This window comes from Acinonyx jubatus, chromosome D1, assembly GCF_027475565.1.
Source record: "Acinonyx jubatus isolate Ajub_Pintada_27869175 chromosome D1, VMU_Ajub_asm_v1.0, whole genome shotgun sequence".
Taxonomy (NCBI): Eukaryota; Metazoa; Chordata; class Mammalia; order Carnivora; family Felidae; genus Acinonyx; species Acinonyx jubatus.
In genome coordinates this window covers 108,562,857-108,580,040 of record NC_069390.1, presented here as the reverse complement: position 1 = coordinate 108,580,040, position 17,184 = coordinate 108,562,857, and the positions used below count along the sequence as shown (strand labels likewise).

Sequence of the window (17,184 nt, the reverse complement as noted above, 5' to 3'; positions counted from 1 at the left end):
TTGATAAAGACCTCACGGTGCCCTAGTTCATGTTGTTTTGTAATTAACCAAATAACTGTGGACCGGTCAGGCACAGCTAGCAATTTAGAAGTCATCAGTAAAACAGAGGTTTCTCAGTATACATCATGGGAAATCACGATTTCATTACAGATTAAGAATAAATATAAGGACGCTTGGGTGGCTTTGTTGGTTAAGCATCTGACTTGATTTTGGCTCAGGTCATGATCTCACAGCTTGTGAATTTGAGCCCAGCATTGGGTTCCTCACTGACACTGTGGTGCCTGCGTGTGATTCTCTCTTTGTGCCTCTTACTCTATGCCTCCCAGACTCTCTCTCTCAAAATAAACTTAAAAAAAAAAAAAGAATAAAATTAAGAATACTGGTTAGGTGTATATCCTCAATGGATCTCAAGAAGGGTGCATTTCTTCAGACTTCAGGCAAATTGTTCAATCTCTCAGCTTATCTACAAGCTGCCTTCCACATGAGAGCAGTTATTATATAACGAAAGACTAATTTTACACTATTGAGAAAAGGACAACTGTGAGAAGTTAGCAGTGAAGCTGCAGAGTTGCACTGATAGCATCAGAGGACTAAGCTAAGCTCTATGGAACTTGAATTGAGGGATGTAGGGCTACAGTTCCCAAAAACAAACAAAAATAAAGACCATTAAAATAGTGATAAATGACCTTCTCCTCAAATAAAGTCTTCACATTGAGTCCGGGTGGATGGGGCCCATGTCCTGTCATCCTTTCCAGGGTCTTCAGACAGGGGGATGCTAGAGGAGGTGGGAGGGTCACAGAGGAGGGGCATGAGCTCCACTAGTCACAGGGACAAGTGCCTCATTGCCTGCGGCACCAGAGGAGAACACCCTTCTGTCACCCCTTCAGACCACCTGCCGTCCTTAGTGCTTGTGATTCTTTCCAGACCACAGATGATCACCCACAGGAATAGGCTGCACAGCAGAAATTGGACTGTGGCACATCACAACATGCTCCTTACCTCTCCTTGGAGGGTTCTGTGTCTCTGGTCTTGCAGCCATTGGTTTCTGATTCGTGTATCCCTCAGGCACCCTCTTTGCTTCCATCCTGTCCAGTCTTGGATACAGAAAAATAATGGACTTCTATAAGAGTTGCAACACCACGTCGTGTTCTAGACAACAAACAGTGCAGGCATCATCCCTGGAAACACCCATAAAAATGCAAGTCAAATGCCCACACCTGTATTTCAAGTAAGCGACCTCCCTGCCCTGCTCCGCCATCTCCCTGTCCCAGGTCTGAGTCTTGTTCTGGGGGAGAAACAACACATCCACCTTCAGTCGTGCCAGACTGTGCACCAAAGAAAGAGGAGGAAACAAGAAAACACTTACCTCGTTGTCCTGAGCATTCTTATCAGCTACGATTTGAAAAAGCCAACAATGAAAAGCCCGTGGTTAGGGATTCCAAAGGGCGCTACACTCACCCGCATGAGGTGCTAAGGGTTCACTATGTCAGGCAGAACTCAGGTTACCTGGTATCTAAAGGTGAGCTCTGCCTGCTGCAGCTGTTCCCGTGTTTGTTCCATTTGTTGCCTGTGAGTTACAATTGCTCTTGTCAGATAAGACCCAATATTGGGTATGATTTTAAATAATCTGCCCACGTTCCCAACAACCTCATATCTGTCCCCTGATACAATTTATTCTTACACATGAAACACTTTTCACATGATTATAAATGTACAGTAGGATCAAAGCTATTGTTACATCCTTTCCTTACTCATTATTCCATGCCCATAGGGCTCAGAGTTCATAGAATTCCTTCCCACTTTCAATCTTTCCCTAATTCACCATGTGACAAGTGTCTTTCAGATAAAGCTCTATTCTTCTTTAACTTATATCCTCACCAGGTTTCCCATGGTTGCAAAGACGAGGGCCATGTTGATGGTTATGATTCATTGTACAACACACTGCTCTCCTATAGATTATGACAATTGACACCACCCCCAAGGAATGTTGGCATGGACAAAGTTTCTACACAGTCTGGCTATTGCTTGAGATCTGCAAATGTTTAAAAACCTAATTGTTTTGTTCTTTCTAAAACTTACCTTTTTTATCTGTTAATGCTCTATGGATATGATCTCTGAATTTTTGTTTATATTACTAAGTTGAGTCTAAACATTGTAAAAAGGTTAAAAACAAAAAAAAATGAACAGAGGTTTCATGAGCTGCTGGTAATTAGTAGCTGAACTCACTTGTACTTATTTCTTTCGTAGCTGTTTTCCTTTTTTTTTTAATGTTCATTTTTGAGAGAGAGAATGAATGGGGGAGGGACAGAGAGAGAGGTAGCAGAATCCGAAGCAGGCTCCAGGCTCGGAGCTGTCAGTACAGACCCTGACGCGGGGCTCGAACTCATGGACTGTGAAATTATGACCTGAGCTGAAGTCAGACGCTTAACCGACTGAGCCCCCCAGGAGCCCTTTCTGTAGCTATTTTCACATTTTACCTGCAGCTGCCAGCTGATTCTACTTTGCCATCAGTTCACACTATCATTTTCAGCTTCCTAAGATGGGAAAGATATATACAGTCAGGACCAAGATCCAGAAATTCTCCCTTTTTACCTCCCAGCACTCTTGAAGGCCTATGCAGATATCCCTTCCCCCACCTCTCCCATAAATGCACAGACTGACAACACAATCAGAGAAAGGAGGTGAGCACCCCATTTAAGTTAAAGAAAATTCAACCTCTGTTGCCATGTCTCTGCTATCGGAACTGTCTTTCTAGTTCTCTTTTTCCTCTCCTTCATCATAAAGTCATCAAATAACATTGCACTTCGTGCCTTCCCAGAGTTGGTCTTTGTTTGAGATGGTGAAGACTCATTTCATCAGTGTGAAAAACCATGTCTGACCAACTGTACCCATTAGGATAAGGCAGGGGATCATCACTAGTCTTACACCTCCATGGGGAGCCCTGATTCTCAGTCCAAAAGTTGTACCATGACACAATCACCCTGAAAGACGACCTCCCAGACTATGGCTTCACCAACATTGCAGCTCACTCCCAGACATCGCTATTGTTCAGGACTCCAACCCCTGCCTCCACCTTTACATATCCTAGTGGAGAAAAAGGCCAATCGTAGAGGGGCAACATCTCCTGAAGTATAACCTGATATGAAATGTCACACAGTCTGGGTTTATTTCCAGGAAACAGATTTCAGATGGAAAAATCTCAACTTCATGGAGCCAATCTACTTTAACAAGACTGGTTCCATTGACAGTGAAGGCAGCAAAAGGCAATGCTTAGAAAGGCTGGTTTGTTGTGTTGCCCTCAGACTATTTTGTTTGTGGTGTTCATTTAAAGGCTTTCACATTGACACTTAATGTACTCAAGAATCACATGCAAAATTGAAATTCTCTTAGAAATGGACACAAAAGCATGAGACACAGAAAGGCACATGCATTTCCTTCTGGCCTCAGGCAGTCCTTAAGCAAATGCTTTCTGGCGTGGTTGTAATGTAGTGGCTCTGTTGTAAGGGGTTGAAGATAGAAAGGTGGTCAGGGCACTGTACTCACAGAAAGAGCTTACAAATTAAAAAACAAAAAAAACCAGAAGATGCCAGTGAGACAGAGCAGACCCTAACCCCAGGTGTGGAAAGGACTAACATAAAGCTGAGTCTCCAGGGAAGAGAAGGAAGAGTTCACTTTCCAACATGAGTGAGGGACTCTAAAGTCCCTGATGTCCTGAGAACAAAAGGAAATACTGTACAAAGGAGGAAGCATGTGAGTGAATGCACCAAGTATTTAACAACCCCACGAAGACACACAAGACCAAGATAGGAAGGAAGCCCAGGACAAAGCCAGCCTGGCAGTTGGACCCAATCTTCCTAGGGCTCATCATTGATTTGGGGGGCATACATCTGAATGGCAAAGAAGCTGAACAACCTTATGGGCAAAGACTTAGAAATAAACAAATGTAGTTGAGGGGTGGCCAGCAAAGATGAGCCCTAGTGAAGCTGCAGGCTTTGGTCAAGACTCAGAAGAGTTACACTTAAAACCTCAGGGGACAGGAAACAATTCGACTTTCTTAGGGATTGGGCCTGCACTGATCAATCTCACTGGCCGAATGGATGCAGGGATTCAGTACAGCTGCTACCCCCACCCACTTTTCAGAAAGCAGTTTCTATTGTGTCTGTAGCAAGATAATTCAAATTCTCCCCCCCACATTTTTGACCCATGTCTGGCCCTGAACAAAATGACCTAATTGCTGGATGACAAAACAGTGTGATGGGCTTGAAACCTATAGGACAATGTAGGTGTATCTACAGTGGATCCAGGTATCAACGTTACTGCTGGTACATTCCCTCTTTGGCCCCAAATTCATGACACAATGTGTGACAAGCACTTAGGGCAGAAAGGAAAATGCAGGTTACAGAAAGCAAGGTAGGAAGGGCAGCCACAATTCCACTCAATGCATTTGGCAGAATACTCTGGATCCAGTTCCAAAAGAAATATAATTATCTCTATTGGCTGCCACATTCTTTCTTACAATGCAGTACTTGTGACAGTTCTCACATGAATATCTTACTCTTCTGTAGCCACTTTTCTTTGTTCATAGAATTCTTCTAGGTGATATGCTTTCTCCTTCAGCTGTTTGACTTTTGCTTCCTTTGTTGCTTTCACAGTCCTCAATGCATTACACTTGTCTTCCAGGGCCTTTTTATTTTCTGTAAAAAAGAAAAAAAGGGGGTTTTCTTTATAAAGGTGCACATGACCTGAGTCTTGATTTTGGTGAGACAGAAAAAGGGCAAGAACCTTGAAGGCATGAGGGTATTCTTTCCCTTTCCAATGCAGTCATTGCCATCATATGGAGATTTCTTCCCAACAGAAAATATACCTTCCAGTTGACAGTTATTGGACCTCAAGGCTCTTAGCTCCACATCCTCGAATTCAACATTTGAATCTTGTGGTTAAGACAGATATGAGAAAAGACTTTTACAGAAAACTGATCGCATAGCAATAAGATCATGCATTGCAATAAACAAAGACCTTGAGGCATAAATATAACTGGAAGACAAAGATGGTGGAAGATAGTTCACGTCTAACAACTCATAAATGGCTTTCTTAGTGGTATACATATGTATATATATGTGTATGTGTGTGTGTGTGTGTATCCCCCCTCCCCCATCATGTTGAGAATTCACTGTTCAGCCTTAAGAGAGAAAGAGACTACAGAGCACCTGGGTGGCTCCGTCAGTTGAGCATCAGACTCTTGATTTTGGGTCAGGTCATGATTCTAGGATCATGCGATCCAGACCTGTGTTGGGCTGCAAACTGAGCGTGGATCCTGCTTAAGATTCTCTCTCTTTCCCTCTGCCCCTCTCCCCCACTCACATGCCTTGTCTCACTAAAAAAAAAAAATAATAAAGAATGATTTAAAAATATTTTTTTTTAAAGGAAAAGATTATACACTTTGGCTATCACCCTTTCTCTCTCAACTATATTTGGGGATTTTCTACATATCTTGGAGGGCAGAGTTGAATGATGTGATAATTACCTAGTTGTGAAAACAAAAGGTAGTCCTTGAAATGGACTCCTAGTCCTTGAAATGGCAAAACTTATCTTGGTGGTCCTACTGAAATTCCAGCTCATTGTTTAGAAAGAGGTTTGGCTCCCAGAGGCCCACTCTCTACTGTGGTAAATGGCAAGCAAATATGTTGTGCTTACTTCACCCAATGAACAAAAAGCCTCCAAAGCCAAATTACAGTAAAACTCAGCAGCCAACTCTTACCACTTCCTGATTCTTCACATTCCTGTCTCTCTCTCGCTCTGAGTTTGCAAGGTAGCAAGTGCACTTTGAAGGGTGTCATTTAAAATTTCATTCAAGTGGGTGCCTGGGTGGCTCAGTCGGTTAAGCATCTGACTTCAGCTCAGGTCGTCATTTTGTGGTTTGTGAGTTTGAGCTCTGTGTCGGGTTCTTTGCTGACAGTTCAGACCCTGGAGCCTGTTTTGGATTCTGTGTCTCCCCCTCTCTCTCTATCCCCTCTCCTGCTTGTGCTCTGTCTCTGTCTCTCAAAAAATTAATAAACACTAATATTTTTAATTTAATTAAAGTGCTCAACTATTTTGATGTTCTCCTTCAACAAAACGTGTTGAATGAGTAATAATAATTCATTACTTTTACTTGTGTTTTTTAGAATGCAATCCAGGCAAAGAAGGGATTCTCACCTTCAATTTAAGAGCTTCATCAGAGAGAAACTTACTTTCTCTCTTAGTTTCCTGAAGACATTTCCTTAATTCATTGTTGTATAAAACACAAAAAAGGAATCAGAATTAAAAAAAAAAGCATAGTGCTAGATAAACCTACCTTCTAATATGTGACTCCTTTCACAAATAAAGAGGTAGCTCTTTACATTTGTGAAGCTTGTCTTGAATTGGTACTGCTTATAGAACACATAGAATAGGTCAGTAGGATGATCTACCAGAGTGGAAGTAACCAAAATGAAATCACAAAAAATATTTGAAAGGGCCATGCTACCTTCTGTTCCCAAATGGATATTTCTTCAGGAAGTAAAGTTCTCTGTTTTCTTTCTTAAAAGTATTGATCTTCTCGGTTATTCTCTGTAAACTAACTAAAAAGAGAGAAAACATTTTCTAAGTTTGTTACCAAACCAGTGACATCGAATAATCCCAGTGTATTAGCAGCACAGACACATGATCTGACAGGTGGGTGTAACTAACATTTTTGCTTTCCCGTTGTGCCTGATGGAATCAAGTTTTAGCAGAATTTTAAACCTAAGAAAACTTTATTTCAATGAGACTCCTATTTAAAATATTGTCCAAAATGGAGCAACACAATAAAATATCTTCTAATTTCTCTCCCATCTGGAAACACCCTTCTTGGAAAATTCAATCACTTCAAACACTTATGTCACCACCAGAGATGAAACAGAAAAATCAAATCCTATCAACTTACATTTCTCTCCTCCAGTTATTAAGGTACATACATAGGTCCCTGCAAATAAAGGAACAAACAAAAACAAAACCATCATTTAGTCTCGATTTGAGCTACTTACACCCCAGGCGCTATTTGGAATATCAAGGAAAGCTCAAACTGCTGACTGATTACTCAAAGGCCTTGGATGTCTTCCTGCTGCTCACAGATTGCTTTTCATGAACCCGAGCTGGGGGCCCTGGAGGACAAGGTCTTTGGAATCAAACATACGGGTACAATCTCAGCTTTACACTTAGTGGCTGGAGGATCTGGATTAATGGCAATTCCTAGAAGACAAACTTTTTTCATTCCAACATGTGAACATTACCCTCCAACCTTACAGGAATATTATTCAACACAGGTGGATAACACATATAAGCTCTAGAACAGACTCCTCTAACAGGGATTAATTCTCTCATCTGACCATATAGTTCAAACTTCTCTTCTTTTGGCCTAGTGTGAGAGCTCTCATGCCCTGAGATCACTTTTCTCACCGCCACCAGTGCTGCATTCAAAGGGATAAACACCAGCCTTGGAGGGCTTGCTAAGTGTCAGGCAGCCACCCTGGCTCTCAACAGCGCCACAGAATCACCACAGTCTACCCCCATTTACAACAAATTCATTTCCACTCATGCTCTCCTGGCACAAATGGCTCCCTCCACTTCAGACTCAAAACCATGGTTTAAACTTCTCTTGTGACACACACCCTGCCTGGCAATATCTGGCTTCTTCTCTAAGCTTAGGCTTCTTGATAGACTCAAAAAGGGTTTTCTCATTGTGACATTTCAGCAAGAGCCAGGTCATGGCAAAGTACTCACTCCAAACCTCAGGCTCGTATCATCACTTGTTTCATTCCCTCTACTCTGGTGATGTGTTCCTCCTCCTGATGTCTTATCTTAAGAGATGGTAACTCCCTCCACATTGTCACTTAGGCTCTGAACAGGGAAGAGAAAGATGAATTTCAAGAGTTAACAAATCAATTAGACAACAGACGTCACCATATTTATTCTTAGTTGAATTAAAAAGCACAGCAAGGGGTGCCTGGGTGGCTCAGTTGGTTGAGTGTCTGACTTTGGCTCAGGTCATGAGCTCGTGGTTCATGGGTTCTACCCTCCCATCAGGCTCTGTGGTGACAGGTAGGAGCCTGTAGCCCGCTTCAGACTCTGTGTCTCCTTCTCTCTCTGTCCCTCCCCCACTCATACTCTCTCTCTCACTCAAACATTAAAAAAAAAAAAAAAAAAAAAAAAAAAAAACCCACACCAAACACCAGTACTGAGAAAATACTGCAAAGAAAACTAAAGCTTAAATTCTTACCATGATATTCTAGAGGCTCTAAGAGGGGAAAAAACAAATTTTTTGTCAAAACATATTATTAGTAAAAGCCTACATTTTGCATAATTAATTCACAGGATTAAAAAATAAGAAAAAAATAGAATTTCCTATTTAAGTCATGTTACTTCACAATTTCTGTTAAAGAGCACAACGTAAATAGCTTTTTTCAACCAAAAATCTGTTTATATTGAATGAACATAAACGGCCTATTCAGCCTATTCAATTCTGACCATTGATAATACAGACATTTACAAAATGCTCTAAATCGTCATTTCCCTCACTTATTTTTTTTTTAAACCCAGTATTCACACTGAAGTTTAGAACTAGGATTATTTTTAAATCCTGAAATAAAGAAACAGGAAGGAAGGAAGGGAGGAAGAGTGGGCAAAACCTTTGAACTAAGATATGTCTCTTTCATTCTCTAGAAAGCTCTTCTGAAATATTACATGAAGTTGGCTGTTTGCTGAATTCATACAGAGTTATAGCACATCAGGTGCCATGAGTTTTTCCAGACTGCTACAAATGAAATAAAAGCCACCAAATGAGAGAAAGAATAAAACACGGCAAGAGTTAAAGCACAAGCAACAACAGAAATGACAGCCAATGTTTAAAAAAAGAGCAAAAAGTGCTCTGCAGACCTCAGTCACCCCTGATAAATTCTAGCTGAATCAAATCTAGACATGACCCAGTTTTGACACCATTAACATATTTCCCCGTTCTAAAGTTTTAAAGGATGATGAGAGGCTAAGGCCAGCCCTAAACTCTTGCCAGGACATCAGAATATCATCATGCTATCAAAAAGCCACTTAGGAACTTCTGAGCTTCCCTGTCCCTTGTCACCCAGCAGCACTGGCAGGGGAAGTGAAAAGGAATATGAACTCACCAAATACTTAATATTTGTGTTTCTTGGTGAAGGCAAGTTTTCTACAGTGGCAGGGAGAGGGGGAAATACTTATTTAGAAATAAATTCCAAAGTATTCTGTTCTTCCAGAAGAGATCTGCCCTCAAGAGAAACTAAGAGCCTAACTGGGGATTTCCCAAAGAGTAACTGATACAGCTGAGGGAAAATACTCAACTCCAGGGCTCTCTCCTTCCTGTCTCACCTGGCAGTAAATTCAGCCCAACCCCCAGCCATATAAATATAAAAACCTCACACTCATGTTCTATTTACCTCAGTTTCTTTACCAGCACATAACATTTAGCTTTCCACACAACTTACAAGGCACAGTTAAGTAAAAATCACACAGTTTGAACACAGACAGCAAGCACTAGAATCACAGAGATGAGCAGAATGAGCAGAGATGTAGGAATTACCAGTCAGGGAACTTAAAACCACTTCCATTCCTATGATAATGCAGATAATGAAAAAAGTGGACATCATGCAAAAAGAGATGGTGAATGTAAGCAGAGAGATGAAACTCTAACAGTTTAAAGTGATTCGAGATATCAAGAGCACCATAACAGAAATAAAAAATGCCTTTGATCGGTTCATTAATAGACTCAACATAGTTGAGGAAAGAATCATTGAGGCTAAAGAAATGCCAGTAGCACCTTCCAAAAAGGAACACAAAGAAAATAAAAATAAAAATATGGCACAGAAAACCCAAGACCAGTGGGACAATTGCAAAATGTGAAACACACACATGTTAGGCATACCATGACAATGGAGGAGAGAGACTTGAAGCAATAATGACTGAGGATTTTCCAAAATGAATACTGGTCACCAAATCACAGATCCAGGATACTCAAAAAATCAACAGCAGGACAAATACCCAAACAAACATACAAACAACTAACAACAACAATAAACCCATCAACTATGCTTAATATATAATATTCAACTATGGATAATTAAAATAGTTTTGGAAATCTGGAGCAGGGGTTGGAGGTATAAGGAGAGAGGGGCGCAAGAACACCTTACCCAAGAGGAACAAGGATAAGAAATACCTAAGACTTCTTTTCATAAACCACACAATCAAGAATGAAATATTTCAAGTGTTAAGAGAAACATTAAACTATCTGTAGCCAGTGAAATTATCCTTCAAATATACTACAGAGTAAGGAAAATTGTCAGGGATCATGACTGGCATTATTTCAATGGTAAAGAAGTCAGTTCTCCAAAAAGACTCAACAATTTCTAATGTGCATGCATTAACAACAGATGAGTCTAGATACACAAGGCCAATGCTGACAGAACTTCTGGTAGAAAGAACTGAATCCATTACTAAAGCTGGATAATTCAATACCCTCTATCAGTCACTGACAGATCCAGTATATAGACATTCAGTAAGATCACAGATGAACTGAACAGCATCACTAATCAACTGGATCCATCACCATCTGTAGAATACTTCATCCAACAGAAGATTATACATTCCTGTCAAGGTCACATAGAACGTTTACCGAGATGGGCCATATTTGTGGCCATAAGATACATCTGAACAACCACAATAACAGAAATCATAGGAAGTATGTTCTTAGACCATAAATGAGTCAAATTAGACCTCACGAACAGAAAGAGAGCTGGAAAATGACAAAAACTTGTAGATTAAATAAGCTTCTAAAGAACACATGGGTTAGAGGGGAGATTGGTGGGGGGATGGGCAAAAGAGGTGAAGGGAATCAAGAGTATACTTATGGTGATGAGCACTGAGAAATGTAAAGAATTGCAGAATCATAATGTACTCCTGAATCTAAGATTACATTTTATGTTCATTATACTTGAACTTAAAAAAAACATGGGTCAGAGAAGACATTTCTACAGAAATTTTTAAATAGTTCAGTTGAAATGATAGTGAAAATTGAACAGATTAGAGTGAAATTTGTAATACTGAGTGCATATAAAGGCACAGTGAGTATAAAATTTTCTGCTTATTTATGATTTAAAAAATCTAAGGTACTTTAGTATATTCACAGCAAGGACAGTTCTCCAGAGGTAAATTAGAAGTGCACAAATTCCGAGGGAGGCAGTAATAATGTTATGTTTCCACAGAATTCCAAACACATCAGAGCCATGAGAGAAATGGTAGGCTCAAATATGGAGAAGCCGAAATAATATTGGAGACAACGAGGAATCCATCAGACATTGACAATGTATCTGTCACAAAGAATCATCTTTACAAACCCTCAAACAATCTCCAGGAGACTTTCCAATGCCTCCTCAAAGGAGAAGGACAGACGGGTTAGAAAGGAGCAGGAGCAAACTTTTGGGAGTGATGCAATGAGTTTACTCTCTTACTGTGGTGATAGCTTCATTACTCCTTTCATATGTTAAATATCAACAAATTGTTTCCTTATAAAGGTGTTATTATACATAAATTACACCACACTGAAGCTATAGGAAAACTATAACAGGCAACACTTAGGGATTTTATTTTGCTGAAAAACACTTCCAAATACTTTCTAAATAGTTAACTTAAGAATTTATAAACCAACTCAAAACAGAAAAATACATAATATTAAACATATGGTAGATAAGAAGTCAATGACTTCTATTGTACATTAATAAAATACCTAAATAATAAAGTAAATAAAATTACTTTCTTTTATCTCAACAGAAATGTATTCTCATTCCTCACATCTTTCTTACACATCTTTTCTTTTTTTATATGCAGAGTTACTTTTCTTATTTCTGTCAGTCTTAATTACATTTAGCAGAAAACTTTTAACTCTTAGAAACCTAAGTCTCCAGTAAAAACTAAGTAGTAATCAATTGTGAACTGTCTGTTATACCAGAATTCTTCTAGATCTAAAATGTATAATTGCATTTTATAATTTAAAAACATATTTTTCCCTAGTACAATCTTTTAAGGAATCACAAAGCATATTCCCAACAGACCCAAATATCCTCATCTTCTCTTCAGTAAGAAGCCCAAAGCCCAAATCTATGTTCAGTAATTAATGTTACAGCACTCAGTCCTATTTGGAAAATGCACAGACGGCCAACGAATTCAGTTCTATTTATCATTCAAGCAAAACTTTCAAGTTAAGGACTTTGAAAGCTATCTTAACAATTATCCAAGAAAACTTTGAGACAGACAAAATTAAGAATCATTTTAAGTCCTCTTTTTGCTAACCAAATGCAACAGAAATAACACAAGCTTATTTGACTTTCTGCACACCTTGGTAGAATAAAAGTTTTATATTTGATGCTGACAACTCCAAAGACATGTCCATTTTCATTAAACCAACAAACATAGTTTAAATACCAAATACAGGGGCGCCTGGGTGGCGCAGTCGGTTAAGCGTCCGACTTCAGCCCGGGTCACGATCTCGCGGTCCGTGAGTTCGAGCCCCGCGTCGGGCTCTGGGCTGATGGCTCAGAGCCTGGAGCCTGTTTCCGATTCTGTGTCTCCCTCTCTCTCTGCCCCTCCCCCGTTCATGCTCTGTCTCTCTCTGTCCCAAAAATAAATAAACGTTGAAAAAAAATTTAAATAAAATAAAAAAAAATAAATACCAAATATATTCCACCTGGAGCCACTAAAAAGTCCATCAGTTTGTTCCCCATTGTCAATTTTTACCTGGAGCTGCTGCTGCAAATCTGAAATAAGTCCAAGGGGTTACTCTTTGCTCCTTGACAGCGAGGATAGAAGGAGCCAGTGCTGCCAGAGGCACCAAGGACGGTATATGAGTTTAATATGCAGGTGGCACCCCAGGTGATAGAGAAAGAGGAGGAGGGGTTCTGGGGAAGCCTACCTGTCTCCTACACTTGACATGGCCCCATGAAACACTCCCACTCTAAGTGTATCCTGTCCCTATCCTGTGCCCCTGTCCTCATGGCCACCCTACCCTGACCACTTTCTGTAATCCAGGCTTGGGCACAACCCTCCATAAGCCACTGGCATGGGACAGATGCCCAGCACAGGGTTAGAACCAGGAAAATACCCTCTTCCATGACAACTTGGAACAGGTCATGCCAGGGTCTATGCATTCCATCTGCTTGTGCTGGCCTTCACTGGAGTGCCAGAGTTATGTGGAATGTGGTGTGTGTGTATGTGTAAATCTACATTATGCACCTGTGAGTCTGAGTTCTCTTTCTGTGAATATATTGACTCTCGACATGAGTTTCCTGTTTTTAGGTTGCTTTCATGTTTTACTCTTGTGTTTATCTGTATGCATGTGTATTTGTGTCTGTCTCTGAATGAGCATATATCTGCTGTGCAAATCTGTGTCTGTGACTGTATTATCTGTATCTCTCGGGTACATGTGTCCCTGTGGGAGTATCTGTGTTTGATGTCTGTGTGTGTATTGGTTGTATGTGTGGATTTGAGGCCCCTTTGAGTGTTCTTGATCATACCTGTGGGTATGTGTGTGGTTTTCTGTGCTTGTGTCTAGTATGTGTAGAGTTTGCTTTATGGGGCTTAGTCATGTGGCCCTGTGTGTGTGTGTGTGTATTCCCCTCAAGATGTCATTGGCTATGTATGCTGTGTGGGTCTGTGTGTGAGCCTGTCCATGAGCCCCATACCTGAGTCCCCAGATGAGGCTGTCGGTGGTTCCATGCCTGTGTGCCTCTGTGCTCGTGGTGTCTGTTTTTTCCTCTGCACGTGTGTATCCATGAAGCTCAGAAGTAAGCAGCTGCAGAGGGGGCCCTTTAAGGGTGACTCCTGGGAGGGGGTGAGCAAGAGACAATATGTGCTTCCTCCACTCAGGCTCAGCTCCCTCTGCCTGTTTTTCTCCCATCCTTCAGTGCCCCTCTTGTGGTGCGATGCCTTGTAATGTAGATGGATGGAGTGCAGGATCACCTCATAGGATCACAGGCCAGGGGCTGGGAGGGCTGTAAATGGCAGCTGGAGGTCACAAAGAGTGGGGAAGCCTCGGGGCCCCTGGTGACGCTGAGGGATTCCTAGGCCCTGGGAAGGGTGAGTGAGTGGGGGCCCCAAGGGAGGGCTCGGGGCTCCTGGGACCTATGGAAGGAATGCAGGATTGGGCACCCCGGGAAAGAGCTGGAGGGGTCCTGCAGGACTTGTGAGTCCCCAAAGGGCAGATCCCTCACTCACCTGTGCTGGTACAGGCTGGGGCTGGGAAGCAGCAGCAGCATCCAGAGGCAGCAGATCCATGGGATGGTAGATGGAGCAGTGAGCCATGGTCTTGCAAGCAAGTGGAATCACCATGCTGAGCTGCCCTGGGCCCTTTCCCCCTTCCCCAGCCACCTCGCTAGCTCTGGCCCTGACATCACCCTCCAGCAGGGCATGGGCAAGCCAGGCAGAGACAGACACCTGTGGCCACAGAAGTGTCTCCTCTGACCTCTGTGCTAATTGTTGAATGGGCATAAGGAGTCACCCAGGGCCCCTGGAACCAGGAGGGAGAATTTAGCCCTGGAATCTTCTCTGATGGGACTTGGGGAGAATTATGGAGGGACAGCATTTAGTGCCAGTTCATTCACAGGATAAAAGCACAACACGAGGTCACCTTCGATGCTGATGTCAGTGTTTTCTTACACAGACCACTTTGAGAGCACTCACTCAGGAGTGAGAATAACTGATATTAATTTAAAAGAACAAAAATGCTGGATCGTGTGCACTCCTGATGCTCTTACAAAACAATGCCCAACACTCCCTCCTCATCCTCTCCATAGTGGGGAAACTGAGGCAGTCAGGGATTTGGCCAAGATCACATAGTGGTTTCTGAATGTTTTGCTGATTACATCTGACTAAACTCCATTTTCTGAAGTTCACGTCTTTAATTCTGTCAGTGATGTTTTTGGGCCGCTCTGTGACAAATGTTTTGTGGCCGCTCTCCATCCTCAATGAGTCCTGCTGTCATTTCCTACCAATGACCCATGCCCCTCCTTTGCCCCTGCACAGTCCCCCAGACAGGCTGGTACCATATGGTAGCCTCACTAGGCTCCACGAAGAATGTCACATTGTCCTCTGACCCGGTAAGCTGGACGCAGCCCTGTGATGTGCTCTGACCTGTGAAATGTGAGTGGGAGTGAAATATGCCACCTCGAACACAACACTTGGGAACAACTGCGTCTGGCCACCTCTCTGTCCATCTCATATGGCACCTCGTAGTTACCTATGGTGGGTGCTCTTCTATCCTGGTCCCAGGAGGATCATGGTGGACATGTGGTATGAGCAAGGAAGAGACTTCCCTTATTATAAGCCATTAAGACTTTGGGGCTATTTCCCACAATAACATCTAGCCCATCCTAACTGGTATGTATCCTCCATTCTCCTCTCTACGAGGCAGCACAGCCTAACATTCAAAGCATGATCTCTGTTGTTAGGTACACATGGGTTTGAGTTCCAGCTCCATCATTTAATTAACTCCAACCCCAGGCAATTTACTGGGAGTCTCTGAGCCTCCATTTCTGCTCCATAAAATGGATGGTTACACCATCTCATGTTTGAAGAGGATTAAATGAAATAATAAAACATATAAAACTTTGAGTCCAGGGCCTGACACACATAGTGAATGCTCAATAAGTATTAGCTATATAGCTTTATGTCCAGATTGCATTCAGAAAATGCAGCAACTATTACAAAAGAAAAGAAGGAAATATTAAGCCTGTGGCATATGTTGCCTTTCAAACTGTTTTATAACAAATAAGATAATGTTACGTATTTCACACCCTGCTTTCTACTCTTGATAAGATATTGTGATATTTTTATGTTACAAATAAAAAGATCTGCATCGTCTTTTTAAATTATAGGACAACATTAAATACCATGAAGAATTCAATCACTTCTCTGTTGCTGGACATTTCCATAGGTTGCACATGGCACTGAAAACAAATGAAGTAAATAAAAACTATCAGAATGTATTGTTTTCTAGAATAAATATTTGTTAACTTTTGTTTGCTCTGTATGTATATATGTATTGGGTTGCAATTTACAATGTTTTTCTTATCACAAATAATGTTTTTAAAAACTATGGCAGTTGTTTTCAAGTTTTTTCAAAATCTGAAAGGTTACAAATAATCCATGTTTTTAAATTTCAGGAATAGAATTTAGTGATTCATCACTTACATATAACACCCAGGGATCATCCCAAAAAGTGTCCTCCTTAATGCCCCTTGCTCATTTAGCCCATCCCATCCAACACCACACCAATGACCCTCTGTTTGTTCTCCTTATTTAAGAGTCTCTTATGATTTGTCTGCCTCGCTGCTTTTATATTATTTTTGCTTCCCTTATGTACACTGTAGTTTCATTTACATTGTTGCAAGTGGCAAGATTTCATTCTTTTTGATTGATGAGTAATATTCCATTGTATATATATACCACATCTTCTTTACCTATTCATTAGTCAAGAGACATTTGGGCTCTTTTCATACTTGAGCTATTGTTGATAGTGCTGCTATAAACATTGGGGTCGTGTTCCCCTTTGAATCAGCCGTCCTGTACCCTTTGCATAAATACTTAGTAGTGAATTTCTGGGTCACAGTGTAGTTCTATTTTGAATTTTTTTTTAGGAACCTTCATACTCTTTTCCAGGATGGCTGCACCAGTTTGCATTCCCACCAGCAGTGCAAAAGGGTTCATCTTTCTCTGCATCCTCGCCAACATCTGTCATTGCTTTAGTTGTTAATTTTATCTGTTCTGACAGATTTGAGGGAGTATCTCAGTGTGGTTTTGATTTGTATTTCCCTCATGATGAGTCATGTTGAGCATCTTTTCATGTGTCTGTTAGCCATCTGGATCTCTTCTTTGGAAAAGTATCTTTCATGTCTTTTGCCCATTTCTTCACTGGATTATTTGCTTTTTAGGTGTTGAGTTTAATAAGTTCTTTATAGATTTTGGATACTAACCCTTTACCTGATATGTCATTTGGAAATATCTTCTCCCAATCCATTGGTTGACTTTTAGCTTTGCTGATTGTTTCCTCTGCTGTGCAGAAGGTTTTTATCCTGATGAGGTCCCAAGAGTTCATTTTTGATTTTGTTTCTC

The 17,184-nt window shown here is 41.1% G+C and overlaps 1 long non-coding RNA gene across 1 annotated transcript in view; it reads right to left on the bottom strand.

Moving 5' to 3' along the window:
* Nucleotides 1-7,386: 7,386 nt before the first annotated feature.
* Nucleotides 7,387-17,184, bottom strand: part of LOC128311963 (uncharacterized) — a 75,482-nt gene continuing 65,684 nt past the window's right edge. The window contains exon 3 of the long non-coding RNA XR_008290720.1: nucleotides 7,387-7,896. This is a non-coding gene — a long non-coding RNA (uncharacterized LOC128311963). The remainder of the gene's footprint in view (nucleotides 7,897-17,184) is intronic.